At 45.0% G+C, this 25,561-nt stretch overlaps 1 long non-coding RNA gene across 1 annotated transcript in view; it reads left to right on the plus strand.

The window, feature by feature from the left end:
• LOC102458448 (uncharacterized) overlaps nt 1-24,758 on the plus strand; it is a 61,241-nt gene extending 36,483 nt beyond the window's left edge. The window contains exons 3-4 of the long non-coding RNA XR_332031.4: nt 22,310-22,492; nt 24,449-24,758. This is a non-coding gene — a long non-coding RNA (uncharacterized LOC102458448). The remainder of the gene's footprint in view (nt 1-22,309; nt 22,493-24,448) is intronic.
• The last annotated feature ends 803 nt before the right edge of the window (nt 24,759-25,561 follow it).

A 25,561-nucleotide genomic window follows, 5' to 3' on the forward strand; every position in this document is an offset into this window, starting at 1 on the left:
GGACCATTCTCCTGTTTACACCAGCACTGTGAGAGTAACTGGACTAGAACAAAGATAGGAGAGACAGGCAGGAGACAGTTCTTCATTTCTTCAGTCTTTCCACTGTTTCTGAAGTCGCTCAATCAGGGAATTTATTATTTTAATGGATAAAAATAAAAAATATTAATTTTTGTTTGTCCTGTGGCAAAAAGGGACTTAGGGGAAGCCATGATGAAAAATTAAACATTTTGAGATTTTCATGTGCGAGGTGAGAAGAGCAGTATGTGATGCATAGTAAGGTACCAGCAGTGGCAGCCCCTTTACTTTGTAAGGGAAGTTAGTATGGAATGGAAGTACATGAAATGGAGGGAAAGAATGGGTACCACTATGTTTAGGGTGGGGAGCACAAGATACTATATAGTGGAAGCCTCCAAGCTTTGAGGGGAAAGCTTAATAAAAATAAGTGCTTTGGAAACAAATTTTCTGAAGCCAGAAGGCCAAGAAAGTTATTAACGTTAACACATTTGCCATCAAATATGATCTGCAGTGCAACTCTGAAACTTGAATACATCAGTAAACTGTCTGTGAGACTGATATGATTCCATCATCTAATATGTCAAAAGACAAAGTAGATAGAGCAGAAAAGCAGGAGATTTGATGAAACATTTTTTGTAGGGGTGGGCAGTATTTCTGAGAAAAGAATAGGAGCATATGAAGTACCTGCAGCAGAAAATGGTATAGACTGAGATGAAAGCAAGATGACTGGATGGTACAAAATCATAATCAAGTGCTAGTTCTCCAGGAGTCAAGGCAAAAGAACATCAGGATGTTTATGCAAACCAAAGAACAAATGTTTATGCAAACCAAAGCACACCATAAAAATGCCAGCATACTGATTATGTGAAAGTTAAGGCACTGATACCATCTGGAATACAAATTACAAATGTCCAAAGCAAGGTGCATTGGGCTAAGGAATGTTCATTTCTGGGAACAGAATGTTGAGTAACTAGCCAATACAATTTTGGATTACTTTTGGTAATATGTAATTTATTAATGATAGATGCACTGGGGCTAAAAATCATTGATGTCAGATGTACATAAAGTGACAACTTAAACCATTAAGAAGGCATTGCAAGAGAACACAGAAATATATCCGAGAAAAACAATTGCCTAATTGCTGAATCAAATCTCATTGTAAATTTACTAGACTGTGACAGTGCATGTTATATTCATTCTGGTCAAGTATACACAAGCCACACAACATGCATGCCCACAAACATGCACAAACCTTTCCATTTTTATCTTAGTTAAAATAACTGCAATACATAGTTGTAATTTGACTTCTATATTTGGGGGAGCAACTCCAGTCAAGCCAAAAGGCAAATTCCGCACATGCCTGGGTCTTGCAATTTTGGGGTGGCGGGAAATGCCCCTCTTCCCCCGCCCCCAAACTACACCTACGGTATAACCCAGATGTGAACTGAAACGAGACTATGGGTACTGATGTATAAATGAGTACATCGACCACCCGCTTCACCTAAAATTCCTATTCCCACTGCTGGCCACAAAAGAGAGCTTTTTAAATTGAAGTAGATTTCAGTCATTCAACTAAAACGTAACAGCTCTATATGCATGGAACTATCACTGATTTCAGCAGGAATTCTATGCATACAAAGACCTTGTGCAACTGTGCCCTAAAGTGTCTACTTGAACATTTAGAAGTGAATGGAAGACAAATGTGGAATGTAATTCAGTAAAAAAGTAAGGAAGTATCCAGAAAAAAAATTGAAATCATTTTACAATGCAGCCACACTTTGTAAATGTGAGTTGGGAATAACCTCTCAAATCTTTTGCAGAGGCAAAATATAGTTGGAGGAACCAGCTGCACTTAATTTAGATGATCTAAATTGATCTAACACAAACAATTAGCAGAGGGGAAAAGATGAAGAGGGGAAAAAGCAATTTCTGTTAAAGGGTAATCAGAAAAAAACAATTAGAGCAAAGAAAATATTAAACACATACTTTGCATCTCTACGTACACGAAAAAAGCTATTTTCCTAATCAGGAATCTGATTACTGTGAACAGATTATGAGTTATTAGGAAACCAGGTGATAAAATCAGAAATAGTTAATAAAAAACATGAGATCCTCAAAACAGATAAAAAGAAAGCCCATATCCATGTGCATGGAAGGAAATGGAGAACGAAATTAGAGATGCTTTAGCAAACCTTCTCATAAGTTCGAGAGAAATTCCTAGGAACTGGAGAATGTAACGAAATGTGATTGCTAAGGAAAGGCAGCCTGGGGCACATTAAGAGCTACAAATCAGTCAGTTTGAAATCCATTGTTGGAAAATCTTAAGTCAATTTCAGGGATCACATTGGGATGATGCTTGGAAAAGCATGGCTTAAACTAGCTAAATTTACTAAACTGCTGGAATTCACTGAACTTATTATTGGCAGGATATATAAAAGTTTTAAATAGTGCACTGGATATTTAGAGATTGCAAAACAAAAGAATGTACAAATGATCAGACTGGAAACTATTTTTGAAAAGTGGACAGTAAGGATGGTACCAGAGAATTGGACAAAAAAAAAATTAGAAAACTTCAAAAAGAAAAAGACTTTCTAGAAAATAATTGCCAGTATTGATCTTCTTTCCTCAATACCTGACCAAATCTGGTGGCAAATGCTGAGCAATAACAATTGAAGGCACCTAGAGAATATAGGAACAGCAAGCAATTAAATGGTAATCAATAATCCCTTTTTTATTATCCGTAGAAAGAAAATTTTTTGTGTGTTCACTTTGTGGTCAGAGACTCAGATACCACAGTAAGGGCTGATTTTATTTAAAAAATTAGATGGAAAGATAACTTTTTATTTGAATTATAAAATTATTTTGGAGAAAGGTGGAGGCAATAGATGTAATAATATGTACACCAGTTAATTTAAATATACCTTTTAAGAACAGGATGCAGAGGACAGAACACCTGTGAAGGGAAAGGATATACCAAGGGCTGTTGGAGAGACAGGAAAATGAAAAGGTTGATCCCTAGTTGGGGAAAATTTTGTTTGTAGCTATTTTAGCTTACATGGTCTTGCTTGCTTGTATTTTTACAGATTCTCTCCTGCTGAACAGACCTGACTGTTGCTGTGTGTTGTTTCTGCTCAGGTCTCCCAATAGCTTACTTCACAACATCCTATTTTCAATATTAATTCACATAAAAACAGACATAAACACTGTGACATAGACCGAAAACTGAGCTGAAGGACTATAAATAAAAGGAAATAAAACAGGCAGCAGATTAACTATGTGTTTTGAATACATTAAAACAGTAGCATAATAATTATGGGTACATCAAAGCTGCGTCTACACTGCACCTGCAGCTCAAAATAAGCTACGCAAATTGCATAGCTTGTTTCAAGTCAATTTTGAAATAACCCACTATTACAAAATGTCCCTTACTCCTCGTGGAATGAGATTTACGGGGACATTGGAATAGCAATCCCATTATATTTTGAAATAATGGGCTTGCTGTTAAGATGTGGGATAGCTATTTTGGGATACCTTTAGTATCCCGAAATAGTGCTGCAGTATAGCACAGCAGCATTATTTCAGAATAACTATCATTATTCCAATACCAAGCCATGATTTTGAAATAATGTCGAGATGGAGGACTTCTTACTTGGACTCCTGTAACTCTCATTTTATGAGGAATAAGGAAAGTCAAAGGAAGAGGGTTCTTTGAAATTATTTCGACTTCAGCTACGCAACTGACGTAGCTGAAGTTGAGTATCTTAATTCAATTTTTGCCCTGCTGTGTAAACATGTCTCACAGTGACTATATATAGGAGAAGCTGCAATCAATGTAAGTTACTTTTTCATCTTGGCAAGAAATGTTTTGGAACAATAAAAGATGTTGCAAGTAACATTCAAAACTGCATCTGTAGTTTAATTAATGTGGTGTAAGAGCATTGTAGAGAAACAAACAATGAGCTACTAGTGGGAGAAGTACTGGCTAGGGCTGTTAAATATCGGTTAATTTAATAGTCGAGTAACCTCATAAGTCGAGTAACCTCATACATTTTTAATCGGTTAGTCAACTATTCTATGGTCTCCAGGGGCAGGGCGGCAGCCACTGTATTAGAGTCAGTAGTGCTGGGTGCCAGGCAGGAGCTGGTCCACAAGGGCAGCCAGTTAAAAAACCAGCTCCCCTTCTGGACTGGCTGACTGTCACCCAGTGCTGTTGCCTATGATTAAGAGACAGCAGCGTGGGTGGCAGCAGCCCCTGTTTAAGATGGGTCTGAGCTCCTGAACCTGGCATGAGCTGGAACTGAGCCAGGCTGCCTGCCTACCTGGCTCCTAATACACTTTAAATGCAAAGCCACAGCAGGGGTAGGTTCCAGATCCGGTGGGAGCCAGAACTGAGCTGGGCTGCAAAAAATTTACTGGCAAGGGTAGGGGGGAGGGAAATGTGTCTAGTCTATTGCATTAACCTATACGCTTTTGCTTATCAGTTAATCGACTACAATATTACATCCCTAGTACTGGCTCTGTAAGTGTAGTTCTTAAATTAAGCAAGTGTTACTATATGATTCTTCAAGACATATTAGTATGAATTTTGCAGGGAGAGATCTAATGGGCTGCAACAGAGATTATTATTAGGGGCCAGTATTATTTAAAATCTTTAAAAAAATAACAAGAACTATAAATAAAATGAAACTGAACAAGTCTTTAAAAATCCCGGTGAAAACAAAGACATAATCCAAAAAGATTTATGGATGATAAAAAAAAGGACAGGGAATAAAATAGAAGCACTTTGGGAAATTTAACTCCAATATATGAGGGGAGAAATGATCTCAATCCTCAATATTAAATAAAAAACACATACTTGGAAAGCAGTTCCTGAAAGACACTAAGGGTATGTCTAGACTACATGCCTCTGTCGCCAGAGACATGTACATTAGACTACCCGACATAGTCAATGAAGCCGAGATTTAAATATCCCCGGCTTCATTAAAATAAAAATGGCCGCCGCACTGTGTTGGCTCAGCTGATAGTCAGCATAGTGCAGCAGTCAAAATGTGGACCGGTCGACAAGGAACGCCTTTGTCGACCACTCCCTTATGCCTCGTGAAACATACCCTAAGGAACTGTAATTTAGATATGAGCTAGCAAGAGAGCAGACATTTAGGCCAATATATTTTTGAGCTATAGACACGGGTCCACAATAGGGATGTAATAGCGTAGTTGATTAGGGCACACATTTTCTTCCCCCTCCCAACCGGTACATTTTTTAGGAGGCTGGCCAGTAGCCCAGCTCAGTTCTGTCCTCACGCCGGGTCCGGGACCTACCCACACTCTGGCTCTGCATTTGAAGTGTAATAGGAGCCGGGCGGGCAGGCAGTCTGGCTCAGTTCTGGTTCGTGCTGGGTCTGGGAGTTCAAAGCCCCCGCCTTCCAGACAGGTGTCAGAGGCAGCCATACAGGGTGACAAGCAGCCAGACTACAAGAGGAGCTGGTTTTTAAACTGGCTCTCCTTGAGGACTAGCTCCCACCTGACACCCCACGCTGCTGCCAGCCCCGCTCCCAGGGACTATAGAATAGTTGACTAAGCAATAAGAATTCATGAGGTTACTTGCCTATTCGATTAACCGATATTTAACAACCCTAGTCCACGGGTCCATTGAGCAGGCTCTACTTCAAATATACTCTTCAGTTTGGGGACTGATAACAATAACTAATATGTTTAAGGAGCTAGATGGATTTATTTACAGCATAAGGACCTATTATGAAAACTAAAATGTTGGCCAAGTGTCGACTAAAGCTGAATGTGATGACCTACAAGTATTTAAAGTACTGAAATGCTGAAGAGGAAGAGAAATTGTTTGAGATGACTGAAGAAGCATAAGTGGAAGTAACAGAATGAGAAAACCAGAAAACCAGAATGAGAAAACCAAGGTGACAGAAAGCCTTGGCAGGAAAGGATAGATTTGATCTGAGCTCGACAAAGTACTCAAGAATGCACTTAAAGAAACAGTAAGCATTAGTGGAACATAATATTCATAAACGTCCTGCACAAACAGTAATCGTCATAACGCACCTGTGGAATATAGAAGGCAAATAGTGGAATGACAGTTCATATAAGCTCTCAGAAAACCTTCCCAAAAGGTGATAGTTCTGGAGAACTCCTCACAAAATGAGCCCATGGAACCTGATAGCAAGAAATAATTTTAACAAAGAGCTGAGTGCCATCTAGGGATGTTAAATTGCGAGTAACTGATCGAATAGTTGATACATTTTGCATTGGCTATTCAATTAGTCAATAGGACGTCTCCGCCTTTGAAGCGTAGAAACAGCCCTAGGCGAAAGCACGGCATGGAGCCCACTTAGTTGGGGACTCCCCCGCTGAGCCCAGGCTCCATGTGGTACTGCTGCTTTGGAATGCTGCGGGGAGCCCAGCGTCAGGCTCCACGTGGCATTTCAAGCGGCAGTGCATGGAACCTAGGATCAGTGGGAAAGTCCCCATCTGATTCTGGGCTCCACGCGCTGGTGCTGCTTAGAAATGCTGCATGCAGCCTGGGGACACCCCAGCTCACCCCGGGCTGCATGCGGCATTTTAAAATGGCAGCGCTGCATGGAGCCCAGGGTCTGGCCCCAGGCTCCACGCGGTGCTGCCACTTTGAAGTACCCCCTCCTCTTTCTGATAAAGGCAGCAGGGGGAGGGGAGAGGGCGGGGGAAGCAACTAGTCAACAAGCCTGTCGACTATCCAATAAGCATTTGCTTATCGGATAGTGAACTAGTCGACAAATCCTTCACTTCCCTAGTGCCATCCCGCTGAAGCTGGAAGAAATGCATTAACTCAATAGTTACTGCACTACTTCAAAGAATTCACATGCTATATGATAAGCATGGTATAAGAATCTATATAGAATAGAACAGAGCATCTTAAACTTCCCCAGAAATCCACAAGTAGCTCATGCCACCCAGTCAGTGCAAGATATATGTATTAGCTTGTGATTAAATAATATGGAAAAGCACGGATCTCATCTTTCCTGTAGCATAACAGCTAGACATACTGAAACAAAAGGGCATTAACCGTTAATAAAAGTCACGTGCTCATTATTAAAATTCTTGGAAAACTGCACTGCCTGCTTCCTACCATGGAAATAACATGTGAGTTCCCTGACTAGGCCTGCCTATCCTAGTAGTAGACTAGCTTAATTGTGGTAATCTTGTTTTCATGATTAAACTGTTTTAAAAAATTACCCTAAACCTGAAATGTTTTTTTAAAAAAGTCACAATGATAGAAAGTGCTTTATTTTGCCCACAAAATGCACATGAAGCAACAGAATCTGTGAGGTCACAGGCTACCTACTCCACTTATATTTTATGTTAATTATATATACTGATACTATGAATTTTATACTGAACTCTAATTTTCAGGTGATTGGTCCAAGAGAGTTACATTCTCCTGTTCTTCTTATTTCCATCTCCAAACATCCAAATGCTGAGCTTTAATCCACAGCCTTCTGTCTCTGGGATGTCAGTAACTATCAGCAGCATGGTCAGATCTGGAATCATTTGAAGGAAACTTCAGTCCTGTATTTGACCCTACACTTCTATTTACTCCCCACACTAATTAGGTCAGGTGGAGGAAAGGCCAATAAGAAAGATAGAATGGACTATTTGCATAGCTCCAAGCAGTTTCTGTCTGACTTAGTAGAGTGGATTGAATTGAGGTGGATGGTGGGTCAACAGGTTGTTTGAGTTTCACCTTCATGGATGCAATTTCTGCTGCTAATATTTTTGCTATATACGTCTCCAGTGCTCTGCTGTTGGCTGTGAAGGATCACTCCTCTGTATCATGGGTCTGAGTGCAGACCACATTTGAAATTACTGGGGCCTATGCACATTAACTATTGAAAATGTGGCCTTTTTGAAAGGCTAATCTTTAGCAGAATCATCTAGTTCACCAGGAGCTGAAGCCTCTTTTAATATCTAATGGTTAATTTGGTAGCAAAAAATAAAAGGTTTTTAGATGTCTCAGCATGGAATTGTAGTCTTCTTCCCTGATTCTGAGCTCCTTTGTGCATCCAAGGACAAGGAGACTTTGGCTAATATTCCACTATAAGCATCATCAAGTATGGGAATATCCTGTAGAACTTTTTGTTTATCTAGCTTTGTTCTACATTAAATGATTACCGCGACACTTGGATGTGCTATTTAATTTTCCACCTATAGTTGCATTTATTGGTTTAAGATGTTGGACTCCATTTTCCTTGATTAAGATCAGTTTGTTTATCTGGTACTATTCAGATTAAAGTACTGCCTTCCGACATTATTGCACCTGAAAAACCTGCTTCAATTGCTGCTCATTTTCTTAACCATTTCACTGCTGCTGATGTCATGTTTATTTCTACACATACACACCAAACATACTGGGGTGTTGATCCATGTTCCACGTGTAAGTGTCTTATTATGACTCTCTGTTGCTCTCTTGTTATAACACTTGGAATGACTGAGTTGTGAAATAAAAACACTTATTTCAGTGCCCGCTCTTCCAAGAAATTATAGCAATAAACAGATATTAAACTTGTCTGCTAGGTGCAGGCATTAGAAATCATGGACACACTTTTCATTTGAAGATCAGGTTACATGTTACCAGTGATAGCTCATCTGTGGTCTTTAGCCAAACAGAATTTGCCAAATCAACAGGTGAATAAAAAGTGCTACAAATTATGTGACTGGAATACTATATACCTCAATGTAAACACATTTGCATAGCATTTATTTTCTTTAAAGAATTCTTACTTGTGTGATCTAATCACTGCTCAGAATTATAAGGGATTCTGAAGCACACTTAATTAATTAAGAGTGTTGTCACTGCAGCTTTCAGAACACTGGTTTCCTGATTGGCTGATTGCCTGGTAATGGTAAGTACCTTAGTTGTTGTCCTCAGAATGGATGGACTGTTCCATTTAGGCCTTTCCATCTGGAGAGTTCACATTTAAACTCTAACATAATGATCTGTACTTAGAGCCCTGTCACAATCTTTAGTACATTTAGTGTTCAAAGACAGATCAAAAGATATTTCAAGTAATAATGCTGCACTGTTTTGGGATTAGCCTCTAGGGCAGAAATCCATTGTCTGATTTCAGATCTAAGTTTTAAAAACAAAGTTCAGTTTCTAGTTACTTCTACTTTAAATGCTCAGGCAAGAGTTTACTAATTTGAGAATTTATATAAATTAATAGAGATATTAATGGCAACCACAGAGTTTTAAATTATGCTTTCAATACAATAATTAAGGGTTCCTAAATCAATAGGATTAAGAGAAGGGATTTTACAGATTGTTCTCTGGATCATAAAGTAGATTTACCAAAAGGAAAAAAAAAAAAAAAAAAAAAGATCTTGCAGAGCACTTTTCTAGGTAAAATGTAGTTACCCAGATTAGAATTCAAGCCAAAGACCTAGTCTAGTATTTGTAACACCTGCTCAAAACGCTGTGGAAGCGTCAATTGCCACCTAGAGCATCTTACACCAAGTTGAAACTAGTCTAGCACTGACCCAGAAGCTACGTGTACATCAGGGGTGGGCAATAATTTTTTGCCGGGGTCCACTTTGGAAATTTTTGAAGTGGCTCCATGCCGCACAGGAAGGGGTGGGGCATTAAGGGGAAGGGGTGGGGCCAAGATACTTCAGGGTTCCCCACTCCCAGACAATGATTGATTTGGGGGTGAGGGAGTGCCTTTGCACCCCCCCCACCTTCCCCTTAGATGCCCATGTTCCTGGTGTGGGAGGAGACTTCCCATGCTTCCCTGCCCTTAGGCCAATTAGGGCCTGGGGGCGGGGGGAGCACGCTAAGCCTCCTCCACTCTGCCCCACCCTGCGAGCAGCGCATGGCACTTAAAAGCGCTATGTGCTCTTGGCGGAGTTGGAGGAGGCTTCGTATACTCCCCCACCCCCAGGCCCAAATCGGCCTGGGGCAAAGGAGTGGAAGGACCTCCGTGGGCAGGATCCACCCGTTTGGTGGGCTGCATCCGACCCGCAGAGGCCTTTTTGCCCACCCCTGGTCTGCACTGACAAGTATTCATAGTGCCAGAATTCTGCACACTAGTAAGATGCCCTATGATCAAAATGTTTGCAATGGCATACAAGTGCCACTATTATCACTGCATTAGTTTCATAGAATCATAGAATCATAGGACTGGAAGGGACCTCGAGAGGTCATCGAGTCCAGCCCCCCGCCCTCATGGCAGGACCAAGCTCCATCTACACCATCCCTGACAGATGTCTATCTAACCTGTTCTTAAATATCTCCAGAGAGGGAGATTCCACCACCTCCCTTGGCAATTTATTCCAATATTTGACCACCCTGACAGTTAGGAATTTTTTCCTAATGTCCAGTTTGGTACAAGGCTCACCACTGCTGCAATCCCACACTGGGTTGCTCTTCAGCATTGCAATTGCAGCACTGCAACTGGTGCTTTCAGCATGATCTCACAATGTTCCTGCAACTCCTTTATACTTAAAGACCACCTGGTGCAAGATCTGTATTCTGACAGCTTCTGTAGTTTTACACAGAGGCTTTTTCTCTTTTATAAGGTGCACTGCATACAACCTTAAGTTTTTTATTTGTTTCTAAAACACTAAAAAAAATCAACAAAAGGAATCATAGAATTGTAGGAGGAGAAAGGACCTCAAAACATCTCTTCCAGTCCCCTGAACTCACTGCAGGACTAAGTGTTATCTTAAACCAGTGGTCCCCAACCTTTTTGTGTAGCGGGAGCCACATCGGTGGGTGACGTCATCCCGCTGCATCGGCCGGCCAGCCGGCCCTGTGCCAAGTGCACCTGCACCAGTGCCAGACTCCTCACCGTGGCCATTTCGCTGCTCCAGACCCGCCGCCCTGCTCCCGCGGCTTCCTCGCCACACTTCCCAGCAGGTTCTCCCACCGTTGGCACTTCCCCACACCCCGGCACGGCACGAGTTCGGCCCTGCAGCGCGTGCGGCCCGTCCTCCCCCAGCCAAACACGGCCTGTGGGCCACATCTGGCCCACAGACACAGGGGGGAGCCCCAGACAGCCTCCGCTGCTTGCTCTGGCAGCCCCACACACCTCTCAGAAAAGCAGCTGGGGGGCCATTTCTCTTTAAAAACTGTTAGCCTGGGAGGAGGGGATGAAGGCTTCAGGCATAACTCCCATCCAGCCGGAAACTGCCTAATGGGAGCTGCCTGTTTGAATAACAGGCAGCACATGAATCACCACACTCCCCCTTCTCTCCGGCTCAGTTATTCACACAAGCACATGGCCAAGCAGCCTGTTCAAGTGTAAGGCAGGCTGGCTGAGAAATGTTTTAAACTCTGCAAGCATTTAGCTCTGCAGGCAGGCAGACTGGTTGGGCTGCTAGCTGGTAAGTCTCCTGGCCAGAGCCTGTCTCTGACACCTCAGCCCCTCCCTTCCCCAACCCTCTGCCCACCACTCAACATACACAAACCCTCTGTCCCCCATCCTGTACCCATATCCCCTCCCATATATGGCACCCCAGTTCCCTTCCCTAGGTCACAATCCCCTCCTGCCCTAGGTCACATTCCAAATCCCTGCACCCCAGACCTCTGCCCTAGGTCACAACTGCCTCCTTTACCCAGACCCCACTTTCCCTCCTGCATCCTAATCCCTTACCCCAACCTCCCTTCTGCACCCAACCTCCATCCAGGACCCCGCACCTCCTCCAATTATATGATGGAAGAGTGCCACCCTCTACCACTTTCCAAAATCTTGGCGTGGCCCCCCCATCAACAATTATTGCCCACCTCTGTGCTAATGCATCCCAAAATTAGGGTTTTTTTTTTTTTTTGCAATAGTATTACACTGTTGCTCAGACCTCTACCTGGGCATGCTATACATTTGTTTAAACAACTTAATCGTAGCCAGGTGGGTGATGAAATTTTTGGGTGTAATAAGTATAAAAATAATGAAGTGCTGTAAAACTTAAAATAAAAATTCAGTTTTCTCCAAATTTCAGTTGTGTTGACGTATCCCCCAGACTTCTCTCAAGTACCGCTAAGGGTATTCATACCCTTATGTGTTGAGAAACACTTAGGAATCCATGCAGGAAATAATTGCCCACAATGCATTTCACTACAACGTCTGGAAAGAGCTGTACTTGGAGACCCCTCACAAGTTTATGTTAGCAATACAGTCTGATATTGCCACACTATGTGATTACACATTACAACCGTTCAGCTGAACCATTGTAAGATGTAAAAATGCAATCAATGATCATGTGTAAAGTAGACTAGAGGGAAGAGTGCCTCCTATTGAATCCTCACTATGGCTGTTTGCATCATTGTAACTTCTCACTGAACATTTCCAGTCAAATACTGATAAGCCACAACCTTACTTAGCTTGTGTGATTTAAATCACCAAACCCTTGGTGGCTGCTCTTCCCCTTCCGCTCCGCAAGCTCCAGGCCCACTGACAGGAGGGCGGGAAGAGGAGGAGGAGAGGGATGGTTAGAATCGCATTGGGTTTAACAAGTGCACTTGTACCCTTCCAGCAGTGTATACGTGATTGGGTACGTCTACACTTGCTCCCTAGTTTGAACTAGAGATGCAAATGTAGGCGACCGAAATTGCTAATGAAGCAGGGATTTAAATATCCCATGCTTCATTAGCATGATCTTGCCAGCACGTTACTCTGCTCAACAGCTGTTTTGAAAGTGAACGTGCATGCTGGGATGCATTAGTTCGAACCAAACCCATTGGTTCGAACTAATGTCACTCCTCATTTCCGAAATATGAGAAGTAACGTTAGATCAAACCACGGGGTTTGATTCAAACTAACGCGTCCCGGCGCGCACTTTCACTTTTGAAACAGCTGTTGAGCGAAGTAACGCGCCGGCAAGATCATGCTAATGAAGCGCAGGATATTTAAATCCCCGCTTCATTAGCAATTTCGGTCGCCTACATTTGCATCTCTAGTTCAAACTAGGGAGCAAGTGTAGACGTACCCAATCACGTATACACTGCTGGAAGGGTACAAGTGCACTTGTTAAACCCAATGCGATTCTAACCATCCCTCTCCTCCTCCTCTTCCCGCCCTCCTGTCAGTGGGCCTGGAGCTTGCGGAGCGGAAGGGGAAGAGCAGCCACCAAGGGTTTGGTGATTTAAATCACACAAGCTAAGTAAGGTTGTGGCTTATCAGTATTTGACTGGAAATGTTCAGTGAGAAGTTACAATGATGCAAACAGCCATAGCAGCAGAAGACTTCTCCATGGGTATTAAATCCAAAACTTATTCCATAAGAAAACATATTCCATAAAAACATACAATTTTTATTATAAATCTTTGGGGTACAAAGCAAATGACCAACAGAACAAAAGAGGATGTGGTAAGATCTCTGCCTTGATGCAAAAATGGTAACAGATGCATTTGGATACAGATGGAATACTTCATTGACAACAAGGAGCTCACCTGGAAAGGTGGTGGGTTGGCAGGCTAAGGAGCATGGGGAGGCCATGTAGGGGGAGAGAGCTGGGTTGGGCTGGGGGTGTGGAGTGTGGGAGACCAGATAGGGAACACAGAAGGGTGGTGTGGTGTGCAGGGGGCAGGTGGGGGATGCTTGGGTCCCGTTGTGGTTGAGCTGAGTAGCTCCAGGAGAAGGGCTGTGGGAAGCAGATGAGGAGCAACCCTTCACGAGAATTAATCTCTTCACTCTGTTAGAAGGTGTTTTCCTAACTAAGCTAGATTCACCAGAAAGCCATATTAATTTTGTCTGATCCGCTAAGTGACATTGTGTTTATGCAGTGGCCCAAACTTAGCTGGAGCATATAAGTGAACCTGACCCCATACAGGACAGACTCAAACACTATCCAAAAAGCATGTGCACCTTAAAAGGTACCAACCTGGAGAGTGCCCCAGGAAGTTGTCTAGGTAACCACACAGACTTCTGGCCTGCTGTGCCTCTGGACCACCAATCGCCCTCTGGTCTCCAGTCTCTGACCCTGACTCTTGATTACTGTTCCATTTGCTAGCAATTCCTCTGCTTGCTGGCTACCATTTTGTGGCTGTCCTTGCTGTGGGAACACCAGCCCAGCTGGGTCAGCTAAGCCAGACTACCTAGACCCTACTTCCTTACCTGAGGATGTAGGGTTTTTTAAAGTTTTTATTTATTTACTTTAATTACATGACAGCAGCAAGGATCCTTGTGTTTAGTTTTTGAGGTACAGAGACCACATTTTCAAAAGTGGTCTGTATATTTCTGACGAACTTTGTTTATATGTGGTGCTCAGCCATGTGATTGATAAATATAAAACAAATGTTTGTGCTCAAACTGAAAGTTTTTCCAGGAGTTCAGGTATAAAGATATTGGGCTTGATTTCCCCCCTGAATTATTCTGATTTTACAGTGATGTAATTCCATTCATTTAGTTTGAGTAGAGTTATACCAGCTTGAAACTGGAGTAACAATAGCGATTCAATCCTTTGGGCTTTTTTATTGGCTGCTTGTGTGCTTTGGATGTACCTGGTGACTTAAGGTTTGGCACAGAATAGCTGAGTTATGTGTAGTTCATGTTGCTAGGATGTCTTTTTATTACTAATGCATGAAGTTTCATTTGTCATGAGCTAAAATTTACTGGTAAAATATTACAATTGTATAGAAGTGCTTTGTCTTAAGATGATATCACTTCAAAGACAATGTTTTTAGAGACTGTCACATGTGACAATTACTAACTTGGAATCAGTTCTGTAGGGTTCTTGCACTATAAAGTTTAGTATTGCATTACTGCCCACGAGGAATTTGTATACATTTGTAAATACAAATTTTCTGTGTATACCTCATGGATATGTTCTGCTTTTCCAAGATGGTAAATGAAAGCTAAATTTTAGATTTTGGAATTGGTAAGGTGTCCCTTAACTTTTTTTTTTTTTTTTAAATCAGGGACCTAGGGCCTTGCTACACTCCTTTTATAACAGGGAGGAAATCAAGATATTTTCCACTAACCTTATTTTTGGACAGTCAAACTGTCTTGGCTGAAATTCCAAAATAAATTCAGCCTGAGGTATAGTCCTGGCATGGAAAACTTCAGCCTGAATGGATAAAATCCAGCAAAGATATAAGCAACTGAAAACAGGATCTTATCATGAGTATCTTCACACATTATAAATAATTGGTGGATCTAGTAGATATAGTAATATATACACAGTGGCCATCCATATAATAAGGTAGACAATTTCTATATTGTAATTTCATGACCAATACAAAGTCCAACTGTCTCAAACAGAATTAAATAAATATATCTAAGCAAACAATTTGATTCTGGTGTTCCAGTTTAGTTTCTATAGTTGTTAAGCCTTGTGGGCTGAGCAAGACTGAAAGCCTGCACATCCTCTATTAAATCTGAGCCAATCTCCCAGAGGCAAATGTCTTTGTTTACATTTCATCTTTCATTTTAGAACAGCTGCACCATAAGGCTTGTGTGTGAACTAAGGTAGGTGTGGCTAGTTGGCAGAAATAACACAAATGGTTATGAGGGGGTCAATACGACATTTACATTCATGTGGAATGATAGAAAAGACCATTAAGAGGACATAGGTGAGAAAAGTTTTCCAATTCCTAAAACTTCGTGTTTGCCTGAAAACTTCCTTTCTTTGGCCTAGTCTATACTAGAAAAGGCTTGTGTGTATAGCTATACCAGGAAATCTTTCTGCTGTAGACACAGCTCATACTGGTTCCCTAAACAAAATAAACTAGATTAACAAAAGTACTTTTTGCAGCTGAAACTGTGTGTATACTATGGCTTTTTGACAGCATTGCAATGTCACAAAAAGAAAAAAAACGTTTAATTGACATTACTATAGAGGCAAAAAAATTCTAGTGTAGACCTTGTTCCAATAGCTACTTCAATCTGCTTGCAGCTTGGGGGCAAAACCAGACTTGTCAGACAGTGGCTGCAGGGGAATGAACCACACCCTGAAGTTCCCTTCAATTGAGACATCTTTCAAAGCTAAATTAATTCAATTCTACTTTCCTAAATTGCAATAGTGTTAACTATACTTGAGGAAAAATCTCAACAATTTATCTTAGCGCAGAGCATGGGGAATTTCCACTAATGGCAACAAACCCTAACCTTTGGATGTCAGTTTCTATCTCTAGTCTGGATGATTGATTTGTCTGCTGTGTGGGCTGGATCCATGGATTGCAGTACAGGCAGTCCCCGGGTTACGTACAAGATAGGGACTGTAGGTTTGTTCTTAAGTTGAATCTGTATGTAAGTCGGAACTGGCGTCCAGATTCAGCCGCTGCTGAAACTGATCAGTTTCAACAGTGGCTGAATCTGGATGCCAGTTCTGACTTACATACAGATTCAACTTAAGAACCCCAGGCATCCCCAAGTCAGCTGCTGCTGAAACTGATCAGCGGCTGATTCCAGGAAGCCCGGGGCAGGGGCTTCCTGTAGTCAGCCACTGGTCAGTTTCAGCAGCGGCTGACTTGGGGACGCCTGGGGCAGAGCAGCTGGGGTGCTGCTGGGGTGCTGCTGGGTTGGTCCAGTAGCGCCACCGCTGGACCAACCCAGCAGCACCCAAGCTGCTCTGCCCCAGGTGTCCTGATTCAGCCGCTGCTGAAACTGACCAGCAGTGGCTGAATCAGGACGCCTGGGGCAGAGCAGCTGGGGTGCTGCCGGGTTGGTCCCATAGCGCCCAGAGCGGCGCTATGGGACCAACCGGCAGCGCCCCAGCTGCTGTACCACAGGCGCCCGGAGCAAAGCCGCGGAGCACGGGGGCAGCGGGACAGCCCAGATGCGCCGTGGCTGTCCGCTGCCCGCGTGCTCCGCGGCTTTGCTCCCCGTCCCCCCAGGAGCAAAGCAGAGCAAAGCCCCGGAGCACGCGGGCAGCGGACAGCCCAGACGCGTCTGGGCTGCCCGCTGCCCATGTGTTCCGCCGCTTTGCTTCCTCTCCCTGGTCTGCTGGAGACCAGGGAGAGGGCCCCGTTCGTAAGTGCGGATCCGACATAAGTCGGATCCGCGTAACTCGGGGACTGCCTGTACTCAAAGAAAGGAGATTTACAATGGGATCTTCAAAACTCTGACTCCAGGGTGGGAAGTAGGACCATCCTTTAAAAATGGGCATTCAGAAAAAAGGTTTGAAATATTATATACACATCTTCCTCTGCTCCCAAAGGCATGGAGAACAGTTCTGCCAAAAATGGCACTGGCTAAGATTGAATGACTAATAGGTAGAATTTGGTGAATAGCAATACGGCCATCTAGGACAACTCAGCGCAGGAGATATGACAACAAGTTGAACTTCTCTAGTCTGGCACCCTGAGGACCTGACTTATGCTGAACCAGAGAATTTTCCAAACCACAGGAGGTCTGCATGGGTGTCTGGTAGCCTAGGCAGGAGAAGGCACAACCTTCCCAAACTGCCAGGCATGGCCCTATCCACACTCTGCCCCCAGAACGCCTGCTTCTAGGCATACTGAGGGCGGAATGTTACTGCCCCCTAACGCCTGCCGTCCCTGTGCTCCGGGGCCAAGGAGGTTGGAGTTGTGTGCCCTCCTCCCTCTCTGGTGCTTCAGGCCAGAGGCGAGACATGTGTACTTGTCCCTCCCTTCCCTGGGATGGGGAGATAAGGACTCAGCAGAAAAGGCAGGTTGTAGGTGGGGCTGGGGGCCTGCCTCCTCCAGTCCAACCTTAGCCAACCACCCATGGAGGTCAGTAGTGTCTAGCAGCATTACCAACACTTCCTCTGCTTACTGGGCTCTTAGAAGACATTTAGGGGTAAATTAGAGCTAAATAACAGCACTGGACACTGAGCCAGGACTTGTGGCTGTAAATAATAGCCAGGACTTGTAGCGGGAAACTTGACCACACCGATAAATGGACATCCAGCTCACTAAAATTATGCCGGACCGCAAAGAGTGCTGGACAGGAGGTTCGACCTGTACTCTTCTGTGAGTCTCAGTGAGCCTAAAAACTTGAGTTTGTTATTTAACAAAGGCAGAATATTTCTTGAAGTTATTTTGAGTGACTGCTACACCACTTGTGAGAACTGCTTTACCTCTTCCACAAAAAACATAGTGTAGACATAGCCTTAGTGAGGCTGGGTATTTTTTCTCCCCTTCTGGGTCTCTCAGGGTATGTCTACACTACCCCCTTAGTTCGAACTAGGGGGGTAATGTATGCATACCGAACTTGCTAATGAAGCCCGGGATTTGAATTTCCCGGGCTTCATTAGCATAAAGCCGGCGCCGCCATTTTTAAAAGCCGGCTAGTGCGAACCCTGTGCCGCGTGGAACGAGGTGTACAGATAGTTCAGATTAGGATAGTTCGGCACGGGGTTCGCACTAGCCGGCTTTTAAAAATGGCGGCGCCGGGTTTATGCTAATGAAGCCCGGGAAATTCAAATTCATTAGCAAGTTCGGTATGCATACATTACCCCCCTAGTTCGAACTAGGGGGGTAGTGTAGACATACCCTCAGAGTGTATCTATACTGCACTATAACTTGAAATAAGATACACAATTTGCATAGTTCAAATTATGTATCTTATTTCAATGCTATTTTGAAATAGCGCCAAATGACAAAATACGCTGTCTACACAGTGCCAAATGTCAAAATCAATAGCTATTCTGAAATGTCCCTTACTCCTTGTAGAATGAGGTTTATGGGGACACTGGGGGTACGTCTACACTACAGCACTAATTCGAACTAAGCTAATTCGAACTAGTGCATCTAGACCTAAAAACTAGTTCGAATTAGCATTTTGCTAATTCGAACTAGCATGTCCACATTGAGTGGACCCTGAACCAAAGTTAAGGATGGCCGGAAGCAGTGCCGGCAGGGCATCAGATGAGGACTTAGAGCGTGGAGCTGCTGTCTCAGACTAGCCGAGGGCTGTGCTTAAAGGGACCCGACCCCCATCCCGGACAGACAGTTCTCAGGGTTCCCCGCTTGCTTGTCTACCTCGATGAGGGACAGCAAAGCAGTCCTGGCTTGGAGTGCCCTGAATGTCCACACTCGGCACATCACAGCACTCAGCGCACTTGCTGCAGGCTGCCATCGGGGGGGGGGGGGGGGTGTTAATCGAGGGGCTGCAGGAGAGCTTCCACCCCAAGGAGCCCGCAGAGCCACCCCAGTCCTCCCCATCGGGGGCTCGTACCCCATTCCTCCCTCACTTCCTTCCACTTACCCCTCCCTAGCCCCCCTTCCTGATGTACAAAAAAAAAGGACATGTGTGTTCAAAAATAGAAACTCTCTTTATTTAACAAAACTGGGGGGGGGGGGGGGAATTAACCTCTGGGGAGACTGGGAAAAGGAGGTGGGAGAGGGGAAGAGAGAGGGTGGGTATGGGGAGGGGGAAACCTGGGAGGAGGGAGCTGGAAGGGGGAAGCCAGGGGAAGAAGGAGGAGGGGAAGTATCAAACTATGGTACGCCATATCTTCAGTACTGTGTACAGATGTTATCTCCTCACCCCAGAAAAGATATTTTGGCCTTGGAAAGGGTTCAGAAAAAGGCAACTAAAATGATCAGGGGTTTGGAACAGGTCCCATATGAAGAGAGGCTAAAGAGACTGCGACGTCTCAGCTTAGAAAAGAGGAAACTGAGGGGGGATGAGATAGAGGTCTATAAAAGCCTGAGTGGTGTGGAGAGGGTGCATAAAGAAAAGTTCTTCATTAGTTCCCATAATAGAAGGACTAGAGGACACCAAAAGAAAGGAATGGGTAGCAGGCTTCAAACTAATAAAAGAAAGTTCTTCTTCACAAAGCAAATAGTCAACCTGTGGAACTCCTTGCCGCAGGAGGCTGTGAAGGCTAGAACTATAACAGAGTTTGAAGAGAAGTTAGATAAATTAAGGGAGGTTGGGTCCATAGAGTGGTATTAGCCAGGGGGTAGAAATGGTGTTCCTGGCCTCTGTTTGTGGAAGGCTGGAGATGGATGGCACAAGACAAATGGCTTGGTCATTGTCTTCGGTCCATCCCCTCCATGGTACCTGGTGTTGGCCGCTGTCAGCAGACAGGCTACTGGGCTAGATGGACCTTTGTTCTGACCCAGTATGGCAATTTTTATGTTCTTATGTTCTAAGCTCAGGGCTCAGGATCGGGGGTCTCACTGGATCACCTTGATTTTCATGCAAACCTGCTCCTGGGTTTGCATGTGACCTTTGGTGGCCAGGCTGGCAGCTATCCTGCCCTAGACGGCCACTTTCCTGTGGCTAGTGCGGAGGTCGTGGACGTTGGAGGCCTCCCCCGAAACCTCGATGAGGTCCACAATCTCTGCTCAAGACCAGACGGGTGCCCGCCTCTTGCAGCCCTGGGCAGGCTCCTGGGAGCCACCAGCCTGGTCCAGGGAAGAGGTGGAGGGCTGGGTGACAGCGGATGGCTGGCTTATGCCATGCCAGATGCAGGGTATGCTGGCTGGGTGCTGGCAAGCTTGCACCTGGCACGGGCACCGTAGCCAGACCGTGCCCCTTTAAGGGCTCCGGGACCAGGATGGGGGCAGACGAGTTTCCCTGGTTGTGCCCAGAGTGGCCACCAGGGCAATCTGGGAAGGGCTAGCCTCCCACTAGTTCGAATTAAGTGGCTACACAGCCCTTAATTCGAACTACTTAATTCGAACTAGGCGTTAGTCCTTGTAGAACGAGGTTTACCTAGTTCGAATTAAGCGCTCCGCTAGTTTGAATTAAGTTCGAACTAGCGGTTTGCCTCTGTAGGGCCTATGAAAGTTAATTCGAACTAACGGCTGTTAGTTTGAATTAACTTTGTAGTGTAGACATACTCTGGAATAGTGAGCCCGAAATAATGGGCTTGCTATTTCGGGACACTCTGATATCCCAAAATAGTGTAGACGTACCTTCAGGGAAAGTTCTTGGGGTTGGAATAGGCTCCAGATGGGTCTCACAGGGCATGTCTACATAAGGAAATTATTTTGAAATAACTTATTTCAAAAGGGAAGGTTGCTCACTCTGTGCAGTAACTGGAGTTCTTCGAGATGGTTGTTCCTGTGGGTGTTTTACCTTAGGTGTGCCAGCGCCACTGCGCCCACGGTCGGCAGACTTCTGATAGCAGTGCCTCTCTGGTTGGCTGTGCACGTGGAGCACTGGCACACGGCACTTGGAACAGTCGTCCCGTGCACACAGCCAACCGCTGTCTCAGTTCCTTCTGGCCCGGAAGCAGATGGATCTAAAGCTGAGGGGAGGAGGGTGGATGGTCGAGCGCCCATGGGGACAACCATCTCGAAAAACTCCAGTTACTGCACAGGGTGAGTAACCTTCCCTTTTTTGAGAAGTGTCCCTGGGCATGCTCCACCTTAGGCGACTACAAAGTGGCATTTGTGCTTGGTGGTGGGCACTTCAGCAATGTTGACTCGGTAACTGCTAGTACCGTTCAGCCAAAGCACATGTCCGTGTCCGCAAATGACTGTATTGTATAATGCTGTGTGAATATGTAAACAGATCCCCATGTGGCCTCTTACAGATGTCCTCTGTTGGGATTCCACTGAGGGAGGCTGTTGTTGTTGCCATTGCTCTCGTGGAGTGAGCCCTTATGGTCATTGGGGGTTCTCTGTTGAATATGTTATAGGCTAGGCGTATGCAGTCCGAGATCCATTTAGATAGTCTGTTTGGATAAGGGTAACCGTTTTGATCTTTCTGTAGATGACACAGAGTTATGGAGATTTTTGAAAGGGCTCCATATGGTGGAGATAGAAGGCTATTGCCCTATGGGTGTCTAAGGTGTGAAGTGCCCTTTCTCTGTCATCCTTATGGGGTTTAGGAAGGAAGACGTGTAAGTAGATTGGTTTGTTAGAGTGGAAAGAGGTAATTACTTTCGGGAGGAATTTAGGGTGGGTACAGAGGACCGCCTTGTCTTTATGGAAGGTTGTGTACGGTGGTTGTGTCATGAGTGCCCCACCTCACTCACTCCTCTTGCGGAGGTAATCACCACGAGAAAGGCTACCTTCATTGATAAGTGTAATAGGGATCAGGTAGCTAGCGGCTCACAGGGTTTTCCCCATAAGAGCCCTTAATACAAGATTGAGGTCCCATGCTGGAAGTGGGTCTCATTGTGGTGGGAACATGTTTTGTAGATCCCGGAGAAACCTCTTGGTGGAAAGGTGAGTAAAAGCTGAGTACCCCTCTTTTGGAGGGTGTAATGCCGCTACTGCGGTGAGGTGTACTGTGACTGAGATTAGAGATAGTCCTGTTTTGTATCGTTCTAGCAGGTAAGTAAGTATTTCTGACACTCCTGACTTTTGGAGTACAGTTGTGTTTGAGGCACCATAACTTGAAGCAGTGCCATTTCTGACTGTATGTTTTTCTTGTTGCAGGTCTACGACAGTTCACAAGGATTTGCTGTACCTCCTTGGGGTAGTCGACCTCCGAAGGCATCAGCCAGTCACCATCCATATGTGGAGGTGGAGAGAGTGTATATCCGGATGGTGACTGTGGCCGTACTGCTGTGTCCGGTCTGGTGGGAGGCTTTATGGTGGGTGAACACTCATCCGCAGAAGGTAAGTTACCAAGTCTGTCTGGGCCACATGGGCACTATCCGTATGACCTTTTTCCTGTCACCTTTTTCCTGTCAGTATGATCTGTGCACTGGATCAGAGGAAATGGTGGGAACGCATACAGTAAAGATGCTTCCCACTTATTGCTGAATGCATCCCCCAAGCACCAGGGGCCTATGCACGCTCTTGAACAATAGTATTGGCACTTCTTGCTTTTGCTGGTGGCAAATAGGTTTTAGTATTTTGGGGTCAATTTCCCTCTCTTGGTTGTGGGGGAAGTCCCTGCAGAGACTGTCTGCTGTTATGTCGTCCTTGCCAGGAAGGTAGGTAGCTGGAAGTGTTATGTTCCTAGGGATGCACCACTCCCATAGCTTTACGGCTTCCTGGCATAACTGATAGGATCACCCCCCCCCCCCTTGCCAATTGATGTGGTACATTGTTTCAGTGTTGTCTGTTAACACTGGGATGGTTTTGTTCTGAATTATAGGCTGGAAGTGGGCACAAGCATTGCCAACTGCTCTGAGTTTGAGCACATTTATTTAATTGTTGGTCTCGTCCCTGCACCATTGAGCGTGCATGATGTGTTTGTCCAGGTGAGCTCCCCAGCCTATTAACGAGGCATCTGTTGTTACTGTTATAGTAGCAGGTGAGCACTGTAAGGGTACCCCCCTGCAAACATTGTGATGTATTGTCCACCACGTTAGTGTGGACTTAAACTTGTTTGGCATGGCTAGGTGCCTGTTTATATGGTGTATGTATGGTCTGTACACTGTTCTTAGCCAGGCCTGTAGTGGTCTCATGTGCAGCCAGGTGTGTGGTACCACAAACGTGGCTGCTGCCATGTGTCCCACTAGTTGCAGGCATTGTCTTGCTGTTATGAATGGGCTGGTTTGCGCTAGAGATACCTGGTCCCTGATAGCTGTGAACCTGTGGTGGGGTAGTGACACTATCGCTTTCGTGCAGTCCAGGTATGCTCCTATGAAGTCTGTGGTCTGGCTTGGGATAAGGACACACTTTTCCAGATTGATCTGTAGGCCCAGAGAGTCGAACAGTGCTCTGGTGGTGGCTACTGCCTGTTCTGTGTTGTGCGCCCTGGGGCCTCTTGTTAGGCAGTCGTCTAGGTATGGGGAAACGGTGATACCCATTTTCCTTAGGTGAGCTGCTACAACAGCCAGGACTTTTGAGAAAACTCTTGGGGCTGTCAAGAGTCCGAATGGCAACACTTTGTACTGAAAGTGTAGGTCTCTCTCAGTAAACTTCAGGAATCGCCAGTGGGATGGGTATATTGTGATGTGAAAGTACATATATCTCAGAGGTGGAGGGTGGACAGAGGTCAAGGGTGGACAGCCTATCTCCCTTGTCCAAGGCAGGGATGATGGTGGCTAGGGTTATCATTTTGAATTGATAACGAACAAATCAGTTTAGCTTTCAGAGATCTAAGATTGATCTCCATTTCCTCTGACTTCTTGGTGGTCAGGAAGTAGTGGGAGTAGAAACCCCTCCTCCTGTGCTTTGCTATGACCTCTTCTATAGCCCCTAGTTTAAGAGGTGTTATGTCTCTTGTATTAGCATAAGTTTGTGAGAGGGGTCCCTGAAGAGGGATGGGAAGGGGGGTTGGTGATGTGGAATGGAAGTAAATGGGATGCAATAACCATTTTTGATGATCTCCATTATCCATTTGTCTGTGGTGATGTATCCGTTAGTCTGTGATGCTGGACAGAATGCAGCTAGTCTGCTGCCAAATGGTGTATAAGGTGTGTATTGCTGCCTTGGAGAACTCAGTGCTGTCTGACCCTCGACCAGACCTTCAAAATGCTTGGCAGGGTGTTGAAGGTTGCTGTGTGGTTGCCTGGTCAGAGCCTGCCTGCGTCTATTCGGTCTGGGCCATTGCCTGTTGATTAAATGGGGCTGATCTGTAGCGTTATGTGAAAGGTCTTCCCGGTTTCTTTTTATTTGCAGGTACATGTATGCCTAATGTCTTCAGAGTGGCTCGAGTCCTCCAGTGTGTGGAGGGAAGCGTTGGAGGACTCAGCAAATAGCTCCTCAAACGGTAGATCTTCCATGATTGCACCTCCCTTGGGACGCCAGACTATTGGTGCCACGACGCCCGCCTCATAACTATTGCCGACCCTAAGGACCTTGAGGCCGTGTCAGCTGAGTCCAGTGCTGTCTGCAGGGCTGTTCTGACAATCTATGCCCTCTCCTTCATGTTCGCACTGTATTGTTCCTTTTGGTTGTCAGGAAGCTCGGTAATAAAAGTTGATGGTTGATCGAATGTGTGGTGTGTGTACTTTGCAAGGAGTGCCACAGTTTGCAATCCTGATTTGGAGGCTAGAAGACGAGTAGGCATTTCTGCCCAACACATCCAGGCACTTCCATTCCTTGTCACGTGGCCCTGTGCTGATTGTCTGGTGCTTGCTCCTTTGATTAGCAGCTTTGACCACTAAGGAATGCGGAGTAGGGTGCGAAAATAAGAATTCCACACCTTTTGGGGCTACATAGTATTTTCAGTCAGATCTTTTGCTGATAGGTGGGATCAATGCTGGTGTCTGTCACGGGGCTTTGGCTGGGTCCATCAGTGCTTCCTTCATTTGGATGGCTAGCTTAGCCTGTGACGAGATGAGTAAAATGTCTGTGAGTTTATGCTGGGTCTCAGGCATAGCTAATAGCGAAATGCAATTGCCACCCTCTTAAAGAGCTCCTGGAAGGAACTAAAATCATCCTCTGTGTTGGTTGGTGGGGCAGGATTGTGTCCCTGGGTGACGAAGATGAGAGGTGCTCATTTGATGTTGAGTCCAATGTTTTTTCTGCCCCTGTGACATCCATTTCACCTTCTTCCTCTGAAGGGACAGAGTGTTCAAGGGAGTTCCTGGGAGGATCCTGGGTCTGGTACCCGAGTTATCTGGGCTGTAGGAGTCTGTAAGCCGCCCATGGGTCCCAGGATGGCTAGCTGGGTGGCGGGAGCCATTGTGGTTGTTGCCACTACTGCCCTTGTAGCAATTTTGATGACGAGGTTCTGGGGGTACACTTGTATAGAGAGCCTGCATCATACTCCTCCTCGCTCACTAGCAG

Source organism: Pelodiscus sinensis, chromosome 2, assembly GCF_049634645.1.
Source record: "Pelodiscus sinensis isolate JC-2024 chromosome 2, ASM4963464v1, whole genome shotgun sequence".
NCBI classification, from domain to species: domain Eukaryota; kingdom Metazoa; phylum Chordata; order Testudines; family Trionychidae; genus Pelodiscus; species Pelodiscus sinensis.